The 15800-nt window shown below is 50.0% G+C and overlaps 1 long non-coding RNA gene across 1 annotated transcript in view; it reads right to left on the bottom strand.

Moving 5' to 3' along the window:
• The window catches only part of LOC140699489 (uncharacterized), a 71813-nt gene extending 66575 nt beyond the window's left edge, over positions 1 to 5238 (bottom strand). Inside the window, exon 1 of the long non-coding RNA XR_012077701.1 lies at positions 5146 to 5238. This is a non-coding gene — a long non-coding RNA (uncharacterized lncRNA). The remainder of the gene's footprint in view (positions 1 to 5145) is intronic.
• Between the last annotated feature and the right edge of the window lie 10562 nt (positions 5239 to 15800).

The following is a 15800-nucleotide window of genomic DNA, read 5'->3' as shown; positions in this document are numbered from 1 at the left end:
CCCAGAAGCTACAGATCCAAAGGTCAATGTGGCACTTCCCTGCCAGGGGTGGGCGTGGGGGCACAAGGCTCCAAGGCTAAAGGGCATCCCCCACCACTGGAAGGGGGAACTAAGGCAGGGTTTCTGGGTCAGGTGGCGTGAGGCTAGGCTTCAAAGGAGGGCAGGATGGCAGGAAATGGGAGGGAGCAGGAAAGGAGGAGATGGATTCCAGGTAGAAGGAAAATTCTCTGTAGAAACCTAGAAATGATTGAAAGCTTTTGATCTGGCCCCTTAGGTTCCCAAGTAATGAGATGGAGGTGGTTTAGGGGGAAAATGTACGAAATTTCATCAGCCTCATGACACCCAGGATGTACCATGTGAACAACTGTGGCTGATATGAATCCTAAGCATTTTAACTCTCCTATGTGTATTTTTAGGTCCCCACAGTATGATTTCTTGCCCAGTCACCTCCTAATTCTGCCTCTCAGGTTCGCATAAGAACCCACCTAACATGAGGACGGGAGGGAGTTTCTCAATGTTTACTTCTAAGGGAGAATCCAGGAAGCTCCTGGGATTTCTGGTTTACTTTGAGATTGAGAGATAGCATGTCACTGAAATTCTGCCTGCTCAGAGGGGCTGAGGTGCAGGATGGAGCAGAAGTATAAAACAGCAGTCAGCCAGACGACTAATGGAATAAAAACCAAGCCGCTCTGTAAACACATCCAAGTGCCCTCCCACCAGTGTTCGTACCAGATTTGAAGTCTGAGTTTAAAGAAAGAAAGAGAGGGAAAGAGAAAAAAAGAAGCGAAATAAAAAATGAAAAGCTTCAACAGCAGATGAGGGAAAACCCAGAGGAGTCGGGTAATGATGGCTGGGGGTGGGCAGAGAGGGGCAAGGAGGCACTGGGTGCGTGGTGGTCAGCTAGGGGTGCAGGAGGCTGGGGAGGGAATTTGGCAAGCTCGGCTGGCAGGCGTGTGGAGTGTAAATCAAGATCAGGGCAGGCACACGGCCACGTCTGTTGCAAGCACAGTGAAACAGAAGTTTGACGCTGCAGGGAAGGAGCCTGAGGATCCGCCTTGAGCTACAACCCTGCCCTGCCACCCCTCAGCCGCAGTTTTTCCAGTTTACATATGGAGATGTAATACTGATGCCTCAAGACCAAGGGGAGGATCAGAGACTGTGAGTCTTCATAATTGGAAGTCGATGTTTTTGTTGTCAGAGCAGGTCTGGGATTTACTGAGTCAACAACACAGAGAGAAGCCGAGAGCCAGGGTGCGGGCCGGTCAGCACCTTGGAGAGCGCCTCTGGCACGCAGTAGGCTGGCTGGGGGAACCCAAGCTCGCTTCCACGCAGGGAGACCGTGAAGGCAGAAAGCAGAGACGCCTCATCAGGGAAGTGCGCTGGTGACGTGAGGCAGAGGAGGGAAAGGGCGTGGGGCCGCGCCGGACGGGGGAAGTACCAGGCGGGGCTGCCCCCCACACTGCATCCACCAGGCTGCCCTCGCACCCCAGCTCTCACTGAGGCACAAGTCTGTGGCTGCCTTCTCTAGAGCCACCCCCTAATCTCAAGTGATCGGGCCAGGGCAGATGAGCTGCCAGGAGATGAGCCAACACACAGGTCTCACAGCTAATTTCCAAACTTGGCACCATCTGCAGCAAAAGGGGGTGACAGAGGTGGACTGGCAGGACCCACTGGCAGCACCAGCTTAGGGCAGCAATTGTAAAATTAAATTGAAAACCCTCGTTTGGAGAAAGAGCCCCTCTGTAAGGAAAAACCACCTTCTCTGACCAAATGCCCCGGCCCTGGGTGCCACACGGGAAAAGGGGCGTGGTCAGCTGGCTTAGCGGGGTGAGCAGGGACGTAACCTCACATCTCACTGCAGTGTATGCACAAGCCCCAAAGACCCCTGGGTTTCAGCAATAATAACAGCTGACACTTAATGAGCACCTACAGCAGGCCAGGCACTGCTCTCAATGCCCCACAGAGACCATCTCACTTAGTCTCCTAATCACGCCTGGAACACCTGCCGCCTGGAGAGGCTATCACTACAAAGCAGAGCACAGAGGGTCAACATGCCTATTTCAGCCAGACTCAAGAATCGACCGTGACCACGGAGCTCGTGGGGAGAGGACTTCAGGCCGCCCCACGTCTCCAACCTCCGGCCCACTGCTCCTCCTGCACTCAGGTATGAGGGGACACGCTGCCAGGCCTCCCCGCATTCCTCTGTGGGTCTCTGGGTGACATCCTCACCCATTTACAAAGAGGTTAATCCCATTTGTGCTGCATTTAAAATACCTACTGACAAATGCAGATAGCAAACACTGCGCACCGCCTCTCCTTAATGAGTTACATGGAAGATTTCCAGTCAAGAATGTGACCATCAACACTGCACTTTCAGTTCTGATCTGCACGGAGCCTTTTCCTAAGGGATCTGAAATAAGCAGATTTTCCTTTGGCCCCTGAGGCGTCATCTGTCAAAGGGCTGGTATGAGACTGATACTGTTTTTGGACCACATCTGACATAAAAAACTGGAAGACTATTCTGTCTTCAGATATTCTGTGGACCACCACTCACTGACACTCTCCCTGAGACTCGACCAGCAAATAAGCAGAGCACAGTCCAGCCACGTAACAACCCCCAGGCCCTGGCGCCTCCGGCTGGGGAGGCAGCCTGCTCTCAATGCAAACAACAAACATGCCCCGGGAGAGACGCACGAAGCCCTTCCAGGGCGACTCCTCAGACAGCGGCTGCTCAGATGCTGGTGGAGATGTGAACTTTCCAGTCAAAGATTTAAAACAGTTTAAATTATGGAAGTGGTTTATTCTTTCCACGTATTCTGCAGCCTGCAGTGTCTACTGCTTTGTTGAGGTACCCGTACCCTTTCAAACCTGGATCAAACACTATGTTCACCTTCCTGATGGCTTACACTGATTTTTCTTTGAATCCCCCAAGCATTCGGGGCCTGGGCGCTGGACACCGGAGCTCAGCCTCCTGGACACTCGCCTGTTTGGACATGTTTGGGGACAATACAGGAAGGGGTGTGGGATTCTGGTAAGCAGACCTTGGGCATCGCAGTTCAGGGCCTTTCAAGAAAGCTGAGACCTCTTCTCTGAGGTCACCCCTCATGGACTCTCTGACCCGCATGGACTTCGAATGCCCAGCTGCCGTGTGTGCTTCTGAAGGGGCTGCAAGTGTGGAGGCATTTGGGCTCGAGCGGGAATACCTCTGCCTCTGTCCTTCCTTCCAGAGAACAGCCCCTTCTTCCTTGACCTGATTAACCTTCCACTCTGACTGGAAAACCTCGTCCATGCACAGCAGCAGAACTGCAGCTGCAGCTCCTACACGCCGGCTGTGAAGCCATCGGCTGCTGGGGAACCTTCACCCCCGGCTGCAGCCATCAGCACTAAGGCTGTAATGCAGCACATTCGGGAGATATGGAGACTGATCTCATTCACGGCTTAAAATGATGGAATCACATTTTGCAGAAAATCAATACCCTAAATAAACTTCTATTTTTACTAAAGTAGGACATACAACTGTGTCCGATACTATGAACAAAACACAGAAGGTACGAAACAGATCAATATTGTGATCCCAAAGGTATTCCTTGAGCTTATTAATGCGGAGTGGACCTTCCTTGCAACATGTCTCACGAAACACTCTCAACCCTCATCTGAGGAGCACCTAGCCCTCCGGTGACAAGAGACCACGGGCGCCGGGGAACAGGTGCCCCCTGGAGACTGAGGCCCGAACAAGGCAGGCCGGTCACTACAACACGGGAGACCCCACCAGAACCTGAACAAACCTTCTGAGGCAGGGGCAGCTCGTGCTCTTCGCATCCAAAGTTAAGCTGAAAGTTGATCAGTAGCTCAAGTGGCTAATAGTTCTTTTCAGCCAGTGTGCCATGTGCTGATTCTCTGAGGTACAGTTTCATCTGAAGCCCCAAACCCAGAGCGCAGGCCATGCAGACACCTCAGAAGGGGCCCCCGCTTCCCTCGCTGGCTGCAGATAACTGGCACTCCCCCACCTGGACAGCCCCGGCTCCTGTCCTTACCTCCCCACCCCAAAGGCCACCTCCCTGGGCCCCTCTCCTCCCTGGAGACCACATCTGACCTCCCTGCTCCCTGTGGTTCCCCACACAAGACCGTCTAGACCTGCCTCCAGTGACTCCTCCTGAGGGCGGCTGTGGCCACATGTCACCCACATAACGCTTCCCTTTCCTCCAGGGAAGAGGACTCCGCCTGAGCTTCAAGGCCTTGGCACTATCCGCCCAGTCTATTCAGCAGAGCACAAATTCCAACAGAACCAAAACATGTGCTGTCCCCCTTCACACAGCCCACCTTTTCCTCTCCTGCCCCTCACCCTCCACCTGCACCAAAAGCACCTAAGATCAGTCCAAACAGCACCTCCTTGAAGTTCTCCCTGATTTCACTGCTACCATCTCCCCAGATCAACCTCTCCCACTCAGAGAAATCAGAGTACCGTGTCCACTCCTCTTCCCAACCGAGACCTGGCGCTGCGCACTGAGGCTGAGGGCCGCGTGGCTTACCTACCTCTAGGCCACGGTCAGGGTCTGCTTTATAGTGAGAGCTCGTTCCGCAACCCCGCCCTCCTCCCACTAGCGCACAGCACGGGCCCTTGGACTAAACAGGCCTCGCGCACGAATGCGTAATTACTGCATGAACTAAATTCAGCTTGATCCAAGTGGGAGAGTCTAGACTCACCAGTTACGAAATTTAGCACAACATACAAAAGCAAGGAAACAGGTAGAAGCTGTAAGACACTCAATATTTGCTTTACAGAGGATCCGCACTTACTGAAGAATGCCTTAAAGGACAGGAAAAGAGGCAAAAAAGATGTACAATGCCTCCTCGGGAGACAAGTACACCAGTGGCTGTTTCTGTAAAGGCCGCGTTTACCAGTGGGGTGTCCCCTCGCTCAGTCATCCACAAGGTGCACTGAACGCCGCCCACACACCTGGCCTGTGCTGGGCAGCAGGCCCTCCATGGGGACCACGGACACCATCCCTGCTCAGCGGGGCTTTTCCCAGTGGAGGGATGGCCATGTGCAGCAGATAAACCCTCTGCTACATCCTGGTCACTGTCCCGCAGAATCCACTAGAAACACAAAGCAACCGGAACCCTGGTGGTCTGGGGCCATTTGACCTGGAGGCGGATGGCTCTGTGTCTCCCAACAGCTTGAAGGCGTCGCTGTCCCAGCGCGGTGTGGGGAGATGGCCGTCACAATTCTGAGTCACCCAACAAGGATACTTCACTCAGCATGGTCCTAAAGACTTAAAAATGAGACATTTGACTTAGAAAGCTATCTTTCAAGAACTTTTATTTTAAAACTGTTGGCTTTTTAGGAGAAACTGCATTTTGGCCTGTGACTTAGATCTCAGGGAACAACACTCGCTCCTACCAGACCCATCGCGAGAGAGCCCCCTAGAGGTGGTGTGAGGGCAGACTCCCCGACATGTCGACAGGGTCCCCCGATGGGACGGGAGCTGAGCTTCAGGCCACAGGCCAGTCTCTCCCCGCTGGCACAGCCAGACCTCCTCTGCTGCCTGCATCTGGGCCCCAGATGTGGTCCCGTGGCTGTCACCCCTTCCCCCCAGGATAAATGCAAACCAGGAGAGGAGGTTTCAGGAAGCCGGTGATCCTTGTTGGGGCTGAAGTCCTGAAGGAACAACATCAGCGGGCCCTGCACTCGGCACGAGCCTCTAAGGATGCTGAGCCCAGGCCCTAGAGCCCACCACACTCCCCCACTCCAAGGCCAAGGCGTCTGCCAAGGGCGTCTCTTGCTCCCAGCCGGCAGCAGGACCATGGACAGCTCACACACCGCCAAGCTCCTGACCCTGCTCCTCTCCTTGTCTCCACGCCCAGCCCGCCTCCTCTGACTTGGGAGTACTTTTCACAAACACACACACACACAGACTACCTGGAACACGGTCTGTGGCTACTAAAGACCAACACTGCCTTGAATTCTAAAATCGAAAACGTTCCACGGTAGTATCACATCCCACATGTCACATGTAACTCGTCTTCACGATGGCCCCAGAAAACAGACGAGGGAGGCTGTACTGAATTCAGTCTCTTTCCTGATCAACTCCACCGGTGGTAAGAGGCATGTCCCCCCCACCCCCGCAACCCAGGGCCAACCACCCAGCCAGGCGGGAACTCCTCTCAGCCAAAGACACCACCAGCCACCCTAAACCCTCAGTTCCTCTGCCCACCTGGCACGTGCAATGTGCCCAAGAGACGGTCGGCAAATGAATGGATGGCATGATCTCAGACAGAAGTGAAAACTTTCTCAAACTTTTTCCATAAAACACATCCCCAGAGATTACTGACGCACGTCTTAAACTATTAAAATCCATGGGACTTCTACATCCCACCCACCATATGTTCTTGCAGGCTTAACTTAACATGAATTAAATTACTGCTCCTCGGTAAAATCAGTCATGGCTGTTGGTCCTACGACCCCACGGCCCACTCTGCAGCCCACTCAGGGGCACATCTCCTCTGCTCTGGGAGACTCAGGCATATGGGAGCAGAGTATCAAGTGTGGCAGGCTGGTAGTTTTCAAACTATCTCTGCCAAGAAACACTTGACATTTCTAAAATTTATATCTAAATAATTACAGGAGGTAATTGAAAGCATTCAATAGCATGCTATGTGCCAAACAGTTCATTAAAAACAACCGTGCAAACACAAACACTTCACTGGCTAAACAGCTGGAGGCTGTGCTCACTCCTGCCAGGGCCAGGCGGCCGACCCCCAGACACGCCGAGAAGCTCCCCGTGTCTCCCGTGAGTGAGGCTTTGAGAGGGGACATCGTAGAGATGGAGGGGTACCCAGAAGGGGCAGAATGCCCCACCCCATGTGGCCCCAGGTGAGTCTGGCACAGGATTTGTTTCCTGGGGATGTCAGAAAAAATGACCACAAACGAGGTGGCTTAAAACAACAGGAATTCATCCTTTTGCAGTTCTGGAAAAGCCCAAGCTCCAGGGGATGCCAGGGCTGGTTCTTCTGCAGCCTCAGAGGCTGGGTCTGTCCCAGGCCCCTCCCCGGGCCGTGGTGGCAGCCAGCAGTCCTCAGCGTTCCTTGGCTGGTGGCAGCTTCCCTCCAGTCTCTGCCTCTGTCATCACACGGTGATCTCTCTGTCTTCTCATCTTCTTATGAGGACACCAGTCACTGGATTTAGGCCCACCCGAAGGCACACCCTACTCCAGAATGACCTCAACTTAATTTGACTGATCACACCTGCAACCACCCTATTTCCAAATAAGGTCACATTCTGAGGTTCTCAGTAGACGTGAATTGCGGGGAAGAAAACTACTCAGTCCAGTACAGGGAGCAAGGGCCTCCAGGCTAGGCAGATGCACCAGCGCCCAGGACCATGGGCAGGGACGGGCTAGAGCTCCGGGTGGCAGCGATGCATGCAGCACGACACCCCCCAGCCGCTCACAGGCCCCGGGGCGCTCAGCAGAGCGGACGTCAGGATTCTCCCACGGTCCCTGGACCTTCACTCCATCCCAGATCTCCTCCCTCAGAAGAGCGAGGTCATGTGTCTGAACGTTCTCCACACAAGACCGCTGAGAGCGACTGGTTCCTCGGGCAGGAATGGTGTCCTGGTGGTGTTTGTCATCCCTGAAAATGGCCCCCACCCAGAGAGTGCTGGTGTTCAGCCCAGGGTTCCACCAGGAACACCACCCCCCCTGCTCCCTCCCTTCAACCAGGCCCAGCCCACAGAGTCACTCGTCCACACTGCGCTCCCACCGTAAGGAGAGAGCCACACCCGGGTTCTCTGCAGGCCTCGCAGAAGGAACACTGCTTGAAATGGCCTTTGAGCAGAGAGGCAAACACTCCAGAAGCAGGAGCTACATGAATGCAGGAAGATGGGGAGTGCGGAGCATCCGTGAGACCCCGAAAGAGCCCCACGTGGGTAAAGCGCGGGTGTGAGGGGCAGAGACAAGCAGGATGCAAACAGAGGCGGGTGCCAGGGAACGCAGGCTGAGGCTTCTCTTCTGAAACCTGCGGGCAGAGGCCCCGTGACCCTCACTGTAATTCAGGAAGATTCAGGGGCGACACAAAAGCCAGTTCCTGCAATTTGGTGCAGCCACTATGGAAAACAGTAGGGAGGTTCCTTTAAAAACTAAAAATAGAGCTACCATATGATACAACAGTCCCACTCCTGGGCATGTATCCAGAGAAAACTCTAATTTAAAAAGACACCTGCACCCCAGTGTTCACAGCAGCACTATATACAGTAGCCAAGACATGGAAACAGCCTAAATGTCCATCAACAAATGACTGGATGAAGAAGATGTGGTATGTACACACACACACACAGAGACACACACACATACACACACAGAGGAATACTACTAAGCCATAAAAAAGAATGAAATAATGCCATTCACAGCAACATGGATGGACCTGGAGATGAGCATACTAAGTGAAGTAAGTCGGAGAAAGACAAATATCACATGAAACCACTTACATGTGGAATCTAAAAAAATGACACAAATGAGCTTATTTACAAAACACAAAGAGACTCACAGACATAAAAGACAAACTTACGATTACTAGAGGGGAAAGGGGGAAAGAGATAAATGAGGAATTTGGGATTAGCAGATATAAACTACCATATATAAAACAGATAAACAACAAAGTCCTACTGTATAGCGCAGGGAACTACATTCAATGTCTTATGATAATCTATAATGAAAAAGAATCTATAAAGAAAAAGAACTGAATCACTATGCTATGCACTGGAAACTAACGCAACATTGTAAAACAAACAGACAAACAGACAAACAAACTATACTTCAGTTAAAAAAGAAAGCCAGTTCCTACAGGGGTGGGGCTCTTACACTTTGAGCCATGGGATCTGGCAGTCTGGCAAAGCCTATGGCCCCTTCTCAGAAGACTGACTGCTGAAGGCCTAAAATAAACACAGATGTGCAAAGGAAATCAACTGCATTGAAGGCTGGTTCTCACATCAAACGGTTTTTAGAAAACAAGCGCGATACGGTAACACGAGAGGTGCTTTATCTGCACGAGGCAGCAAGCCCGGAAGCGGCCGACCCAGCACTACGTTCAGGAGTTTGGGGCGGGATGAGCGGGAGCGAACGTCCGACGTCTCCACCCCTGCCACGTGACAGGAAGACACGTGTGAGTCCCAAGGAGCTTCCCGAAGTTCAAGGCTTCCAATGTGTGGGAACAGCTTAGGAGCAACAGGCCCCCCCAGAAGCAAGGCCTGTATTTGAGACGAAGTCCCAGCAAACTGTTCACGCCACGGGGCTCTGGCGTCTGCATTCACCTCTGAAGGAAAGGCCAGATTTCAGTTTGAGGTTAATGAACACAAAGACGTACTTTTCCCCATCCTCGTTCAAAGATCCCCTGGATTCTATCCTGATTAGAAAATGGCCGCTACTGTCTAAGGGAGGAACTGTCAGCCTGGAACAGGGCGGGGAAGAGAAGACAGGATGCAAACGGAAAACGTCAGGGCAGGACTGCTGGGAAGGGCAGCCCCTCGTGGAGCGAGCGCTGAGAGGCCCGCCTGCTGAGCCGTCCTCGGCATCCCAGGGGAGGAGGCGCCACCTTCGGGGGAGGGACGGCAGAAGGAGAGGCAGCGTCTGCAGAAAAGTGACTGGCTTTGGTGATCACATGACAGAAACAGAACACCTGCAGGAAAAGCGCAGCCAGACACTGAAAAACTGAGCTTCCACGCAGGAAGCACCCAGGAAGCGATCATCAGCATCGGCGACAGCCCAGACTGGACGGAGAAAGGGACACATCTTCCGGAATGCTCCACCGTTTCTTCACCTTACGTTAGGAGAGTTTGAACGCTCTGTTTTCTCAAGTATATGATAATGTCTGTAGTTACTAGATAACTTACATACGAAAATTTTAGAAAAATTTCTGGAATACATTAAAATGTCTTCAGTGTTGTATGAACCATTACATCATTTTCTGATATTTTTTTCCAGTTTTACTGAGGCATAATTGACTAATTTAAACGTATATATTTAAAATGTACAGCGTGATGCTTTGATACATGTATACATTGAGAAATGATTACCACAATTAAGTTAATTAACACTTCCATTACCTCACATAGTTGCCATATATTTTGTAGTGAAACCGCTTAAGAACTGCTCTCTTAGCAAATTTCAAGTAAACAACACAGTCCTGTTGACTGTGGTCACCATGTCATTACATTAGGTCCCCAGACCTTATTCGTCTTATAGCTGAAAGTTTGTACCTTAAGACCAGTATCTCTCCATCTCCTCCACCTCCCAGCCCCCAGAAACCACCATTCTGCTCCCTGTTTCTATGAGTTTGACTTTTTTTTTAAGATTCCACACATGAGTGGGACCATGCAGAATTTGCCTCCCTCTGTCTGGTTTGTTTCACTTAACATAATGCCCTCAAGTTCCACCCATGTTGTCAGAAGTGGCAGGATTTCCCCGTCTTACACAGCTGATTAAGAATCCACATGCATTTATCACATTTTCCTTATCCATTCATCCATCAATGGACATGCAGCTCGTTTCCAAATGCTCCCTGGTGAGTAACGCTGCAGTGAACGTGGGACGCAGGCACCTCTTCAAGACACTGACCTCATTTTCTTCAGAGTGACGCCACAGGTGGGATGCTGGATCATACGGTAGTTCTATTTTTAATTTTCTGAGTAACCTCCATAGTGGCTGCTCCAGCTTACATTCCCAGCAACAGTGCACAGGGGCTTCCTCTTCTCCGCACCCTCGCCAGCAGGTGTCATCTCCTGTCTTATGGATGACCGCCATCCTGACAACTATGAGGTGATATTATGGTTCTGATTTGCATTCCCCGATGATCAGTGGTGTTGAGTATCTTTCCATGTACCTGTTGGCCATCTGTACATCCCTTTGGAAAATTAACTATTCAGGTCACCTATTTTTTTTTAATTGGATTATTTGGTTTTTTGCTATTGAATTGCCTGAGTTCCTTATACATTTGGAGTATTCACCCCCTAACATAGAAATGGTTTGTAAATATTTTCCCCCATTCCGTATCATTTTGTTGGTTGTGTGCTGTGATTCAATGTGGTCTCGCTAGTCTAGTTCCACAAACTCACTGTCAAGACCAATGTCTAAAAGCTTTTTTCTTATGTTTTCTTACAGAATTTTTTCAGTTTCAGATCTTACACTTAAGTTTTTAATCCATTTCAAGTTAATTTTGTGAGTAGGATGGGGTTCAAGTTTCATTCTTTTGCATGCAAATATCCAGTTTTCCTGGCACCGTTTACTGAAGATGCTATTCCTCCTCCACTGAGTATTCTTGGATCTCTTGACAAAGACCAGTGGACTATACATGCATGGGTTTACTTCCGGACTCTTGATTCTGTCCCATTGTTCTATGTGTCTATTTCCATGTGAGTACCATACTGTTTTGATTATTACACCTTTGTAACATAGTTTGAAATCAGGAAGTGTGATGCCTCCAGCTTTGTTCCTTCTCAAGATTGCTTTGGCCATTAGGGTCATTTGTAGTTCCATATAAATTTTAGGATTTTTTTTCTATTTTAGTGAAAAATGCCATTGATATTTGGTAGGGATTGCACTGAACCTGTAGATCACTGTGGGTAGTCTGAGCATTTTAACAATATTAATCCTTCCAATCCACGAACATGAGGTATTTTTCCATTTATTTGTATCTTCCTCAGTTTCTTTTCTCAACGCCTTGCAGTTTTCCATGTGCAGGTCCTTCACCTCCCTGGTTAAATTTATACCTAAGTATTTTGGGTTTTTTGATGTACTGTAGCTAAGACGGTCTCTTTAGTTTCTCTTTCTGTTAGTTCATTGTTAACGTATAGAAACACAATTGATTTTTGTACTTTGATTTTTTTATCCTGCAACTTTACAAATTTTTCTATTAGTGCTAACAGACATTTGATGGAGTCTTTAGGGTTTTCCATATACATTCAATATTTTCATCTGCAAACAGAGACAGTTTCATTTTTTCCTTTCTAATCTGGATGCCTTTTATTTCTTTTTCTTGCCTAATTGCTCTGGCTAGGATTTCCAGCACCATGTTGAATAGAAGTGGCCACAGTGTACATCCTAGTCTTGTTTCTCATCGTAAAGAAAAATCTTTCAGTTTTTACCATCATGTTTTCTGCTGAAAAATCAATTGATAGCACTGTGGGAGTCTGCTGTGTATGATGAGTTCCTTTTCTCCTGCTCCTTTCAAAAGTCTTTCTTTGTCTGGTATTTTTGACATAAATAAGCCTTCTCTTTCTCCCTCTCTCTCTCTCTCTCTCTTCTCTCTCTCTCTCTCTCTCTCTCTCTCTCTCTCTCTCTCTCTCTCTCTCTCTCTCTCCCTGTCTCTCTCTCTCTCTCTCTCTCTCTCTCTCTCTCTCTCCTGTCTCTCTCTCTCTCTTCCCTATTCTGGGACTCCCATACCATGGACATTGTTTCACTCAATATTCAAAAGTTCACATAGGCTTTCTTTACTCTTCAATTTTTATTTCTTTTTTTCTCCTCTGACTGGATAAATTCAAATGACCTGGCTGAGTTCACAGATTCTTCATCAACTTGGTAAAGTCTGCTGTTGATGCTGTCTACATCATTCATTCATTCCTCGTATTCTTCAGCTCCAGAATATGCTTGCATCTTTTTTATCATTTTCTCTCTCTGTTGAACCTCCCACTGTGCGTGTGTGTTATTTTCCTGGCTTCACTCAGTTATATATCTGTGTTCTCTTCCAGCTCACTGAGCTTACTTAAAAACAATGACTCTGAATTGTCAGGCAATTCATAGACCTCTGTTTGTTTCAGGTCAGTTAGCAGAAGTTTACTGTGTTCCTTCAGTGGTGTCACGTCTCCTTGGTTTTTCACGTTCCTTGAAGCCTTGAGTTGCTGTCTCACATTTGAAGAAGCAGTTACCTCCTCCAGCCTTTACTGACTCTGGGAAATGTCTTCACCAGTCAGCCCAGCTATGGATTTTGAATTTTTCCTCAGGCTTTGTCTACAGACATGCCCACTCCATACTTCTTATTCCCCTCTGGGGAGGAATTCTTCAGATTGTGTGCTTCTCTCCTTCCTGCAAAGCCAGGCCTAGTGCTGGGAGCCTCCTGCTTGTCTTCCCCAGCACAGGCCTCTGAGATGCTCAAGTTTCTGAGCTGTCGCCAAGTCGTCCGGAGCCAGGCTGGCTTTCTGCCTGTGCTAACTAGTGTCTGTGGGGGAGCTGGAGGAATATGAAAGCCATGCACATAATCCATTTGTGCTTCCATAGTTTAGGCTGAGCTGGATTCATGAAAGACTTCACTTCTTAGATGGGCTGAGCATGTGGGACCAGTGACATCTTAGGGGTGCTGTTGCCAGCCCAGTGATTCTGCAAGCTCCGCCCCTCCTGTCCTCAGCTTGCTCAAGTCCTTGTATCTGGAGTGGGCAGTTCAGATATCCCCACCACGTGCCAGACTAGAAGTCCCCTGACCCAGCTCTGCCCAGGGCTTTAGGACCCACCATGAACCTCAGGCACAAATGACAGTATTTAGCCGTGACCAGCCCCTGAGCACCACATGTTATCCATCTACTTTGGGGACCCGCTGGGGCACGTGTCAGAGGCAGGGAAGCACACACTGTGTCTCCGTCTCCTGGTGCTGCTCAGGCTGCTGCGTAAAGGCTCTGGCAGACACTCCACCTCCCCACGTGTTCAGAATCAGACAGACTCTGATGTGCAAGCTTCCCAGTCACACCCATGCTTCAGTTTAAAAATGTATGGCTAATAAGCCATCTTCATCTTTAAAAATGGCATCAATGTCATTAGAAACTAACCTGAGCTTACTGGCTTTATTTAACTCTTGACAGATACAGAATACAACATTAAAAATGCAATTAACTTGGGCAGCGGGGGAGAAACAAACCCATCAGATGGATGTCGTTTGGGTGAGGAGAGATATTTGCATCCCATAAATCAGAAATTTCATAGTCACTCCCCAGAACAGGACACTGGTCCCTCATTATCCCAAATCTCTCAACTCTCGGAGGCAAGTTACTAGTTGGATGCTACCCCTGATTAGGTGAAAAAACAAAGACACAAACTAGACCATTTCCCAATAGAATAAAGCAGATTGGAAGTCAAAGAGAGGTCTGGCCAGGTCGCCTGACAGACAGACAGCACACTGTGATGGTGAGCTGTGTGTGTCTACCTGACGGTGCCTGGGTGCGTCTGCGAGGGCCCTCCTGGACGCAGCAGGCTGATGAAAGCAGATTTTCCTCCCCAGCATGGTGGGCCTCATCCAATCAGTGGAAGACCTGAAAAGAGCAAAAGGGCTGGCCTTCCTACGAGAGCGAGCGAATTTTCTCCTTCCTGGTTGCCTCCAGCCAGGGCGCTGTTGTTGTTGCTTGTTTTTGCTGTCTTGGGACTCAGACTGGAACACTGGCTCTTCCTGGGTCTTGAGCCTGCCAGCTCTAGATTGAAATTCATCCCATCAGCCCTTCTGAGCCTCCAGCCTGCGACCACAGATCCTGGGAGTGTCAGACTCCATACCATGTGAGCCAGTTCCTGACAATAAATATATGTGTCTCCTGTTGGTTCTATTTTTCTGGAGAACCCAGACTGATACACCAACTTGGCACCATTATTCATTCAGTGACTTAAATGTGTGTTGGGCGCCGTGGTAAACTGCTGTTTTTACACTTAACATTGACTATGCATTCCTCAGAAACGGCACCCTGATTTTCTCTGAAGGCCAACCCCCCCGTCACTCTCAGTCTGTGTGGTTTAGCAGGGACTGACCCCACCTCCCCTGCACCCACAATTCAGGATAAGCATGTGACCCAGACCTAAAAAAATCACACACCCCATCCTGCAGCTGCAATGATTGGTTCAGAGCTGAGGGTATGACCCAAAATCACCCAAAGATAAACGATCCCAGGACTGGAATTTTGGAACCATCGGAAGAAACACTCTCTTCCTGCTGCAATTTTAGGTGAAAACATGGCCGATGCTGGAGCTGCTGGCTGGGGCTGGCTCGGGGGGCCCACCTGAGAGCTAAGACAACATGGATGGAATCCGAGTCACACTTGGATGAGCTCAGCAGGGGCCCCGACTCTCTAGCACTTTTGAATTCTACGTGCAAGTGAATTCCCATTTTGCCACTGAAAAGGGGGTGTCTGCCAGGTGCCTGGACATGCTTCACTCTGGGCTAAGAAACAAGAGCACCTTTGCTGGGTTTAGTGGGGCTGACTCCAAAGACAAAGGTGAATGGACCTTTCATTCTGCACCACACAGAAATCTGAGACGCTGCAGACCGCCCCGTGACTTCCCTTTCGGATGCAGCAGCCACGCAGGTGGCGGGTCCAGCTCCTGGTCACAGAGCAGGGAATTATTCAGGGCACGGGCAGAAGTTCTCCGGCTGGTGGGCCTTCCTCACCACCTGGAATGAGGAAAAGCTGGGGAGAACAAGGCCAGATGCCAGGAGGAGCTTCTGGGATCTAAGTAAAGAATATGGTGCCTGCTGACCACTGGACAGAGATCAAGTCCCCCTGCTCGACACCAGGGGGAAATGGGAGATACTCCACACCTGTCCATCCTGAAACAGCATGTTACCTGCACGCCAGCCATGCCTGTCAGTCCTGACAGGTGGTTCGCCTGACTTCCCTCGACCGTCTCCCGTTTCACTGACTTAGCAGGATATCAGAAGTCATTCCGTCCAACATGGACCTCTGAGAAAGTCAGGAGAGAGAAACCGCAGGCCGGCACAGGCCGACTGGCTCTGCACGCCTGCCTGGATGTCTTCAAGGATGCAAGCGTCTAACTCATACT

The sequence above is a fragment of the Vicugna pacos genome, chromosome 11 (genome assembly GCF_048564905.1).
Source record: "Vicugna pacos chromosome 11, VicPac4, whole genome shotgun sequence".
Lineage (NCBI taxonomy): Eukaryota > Metazoa > Chordata > Mammalia > Artiodactyla > Camelidae > Vicugna > Vicugna pacos.
Note: the sequence above shows the minus strand (reverse complement) of the source record. Positions and strands in the feature narration are given on the sequence as shown.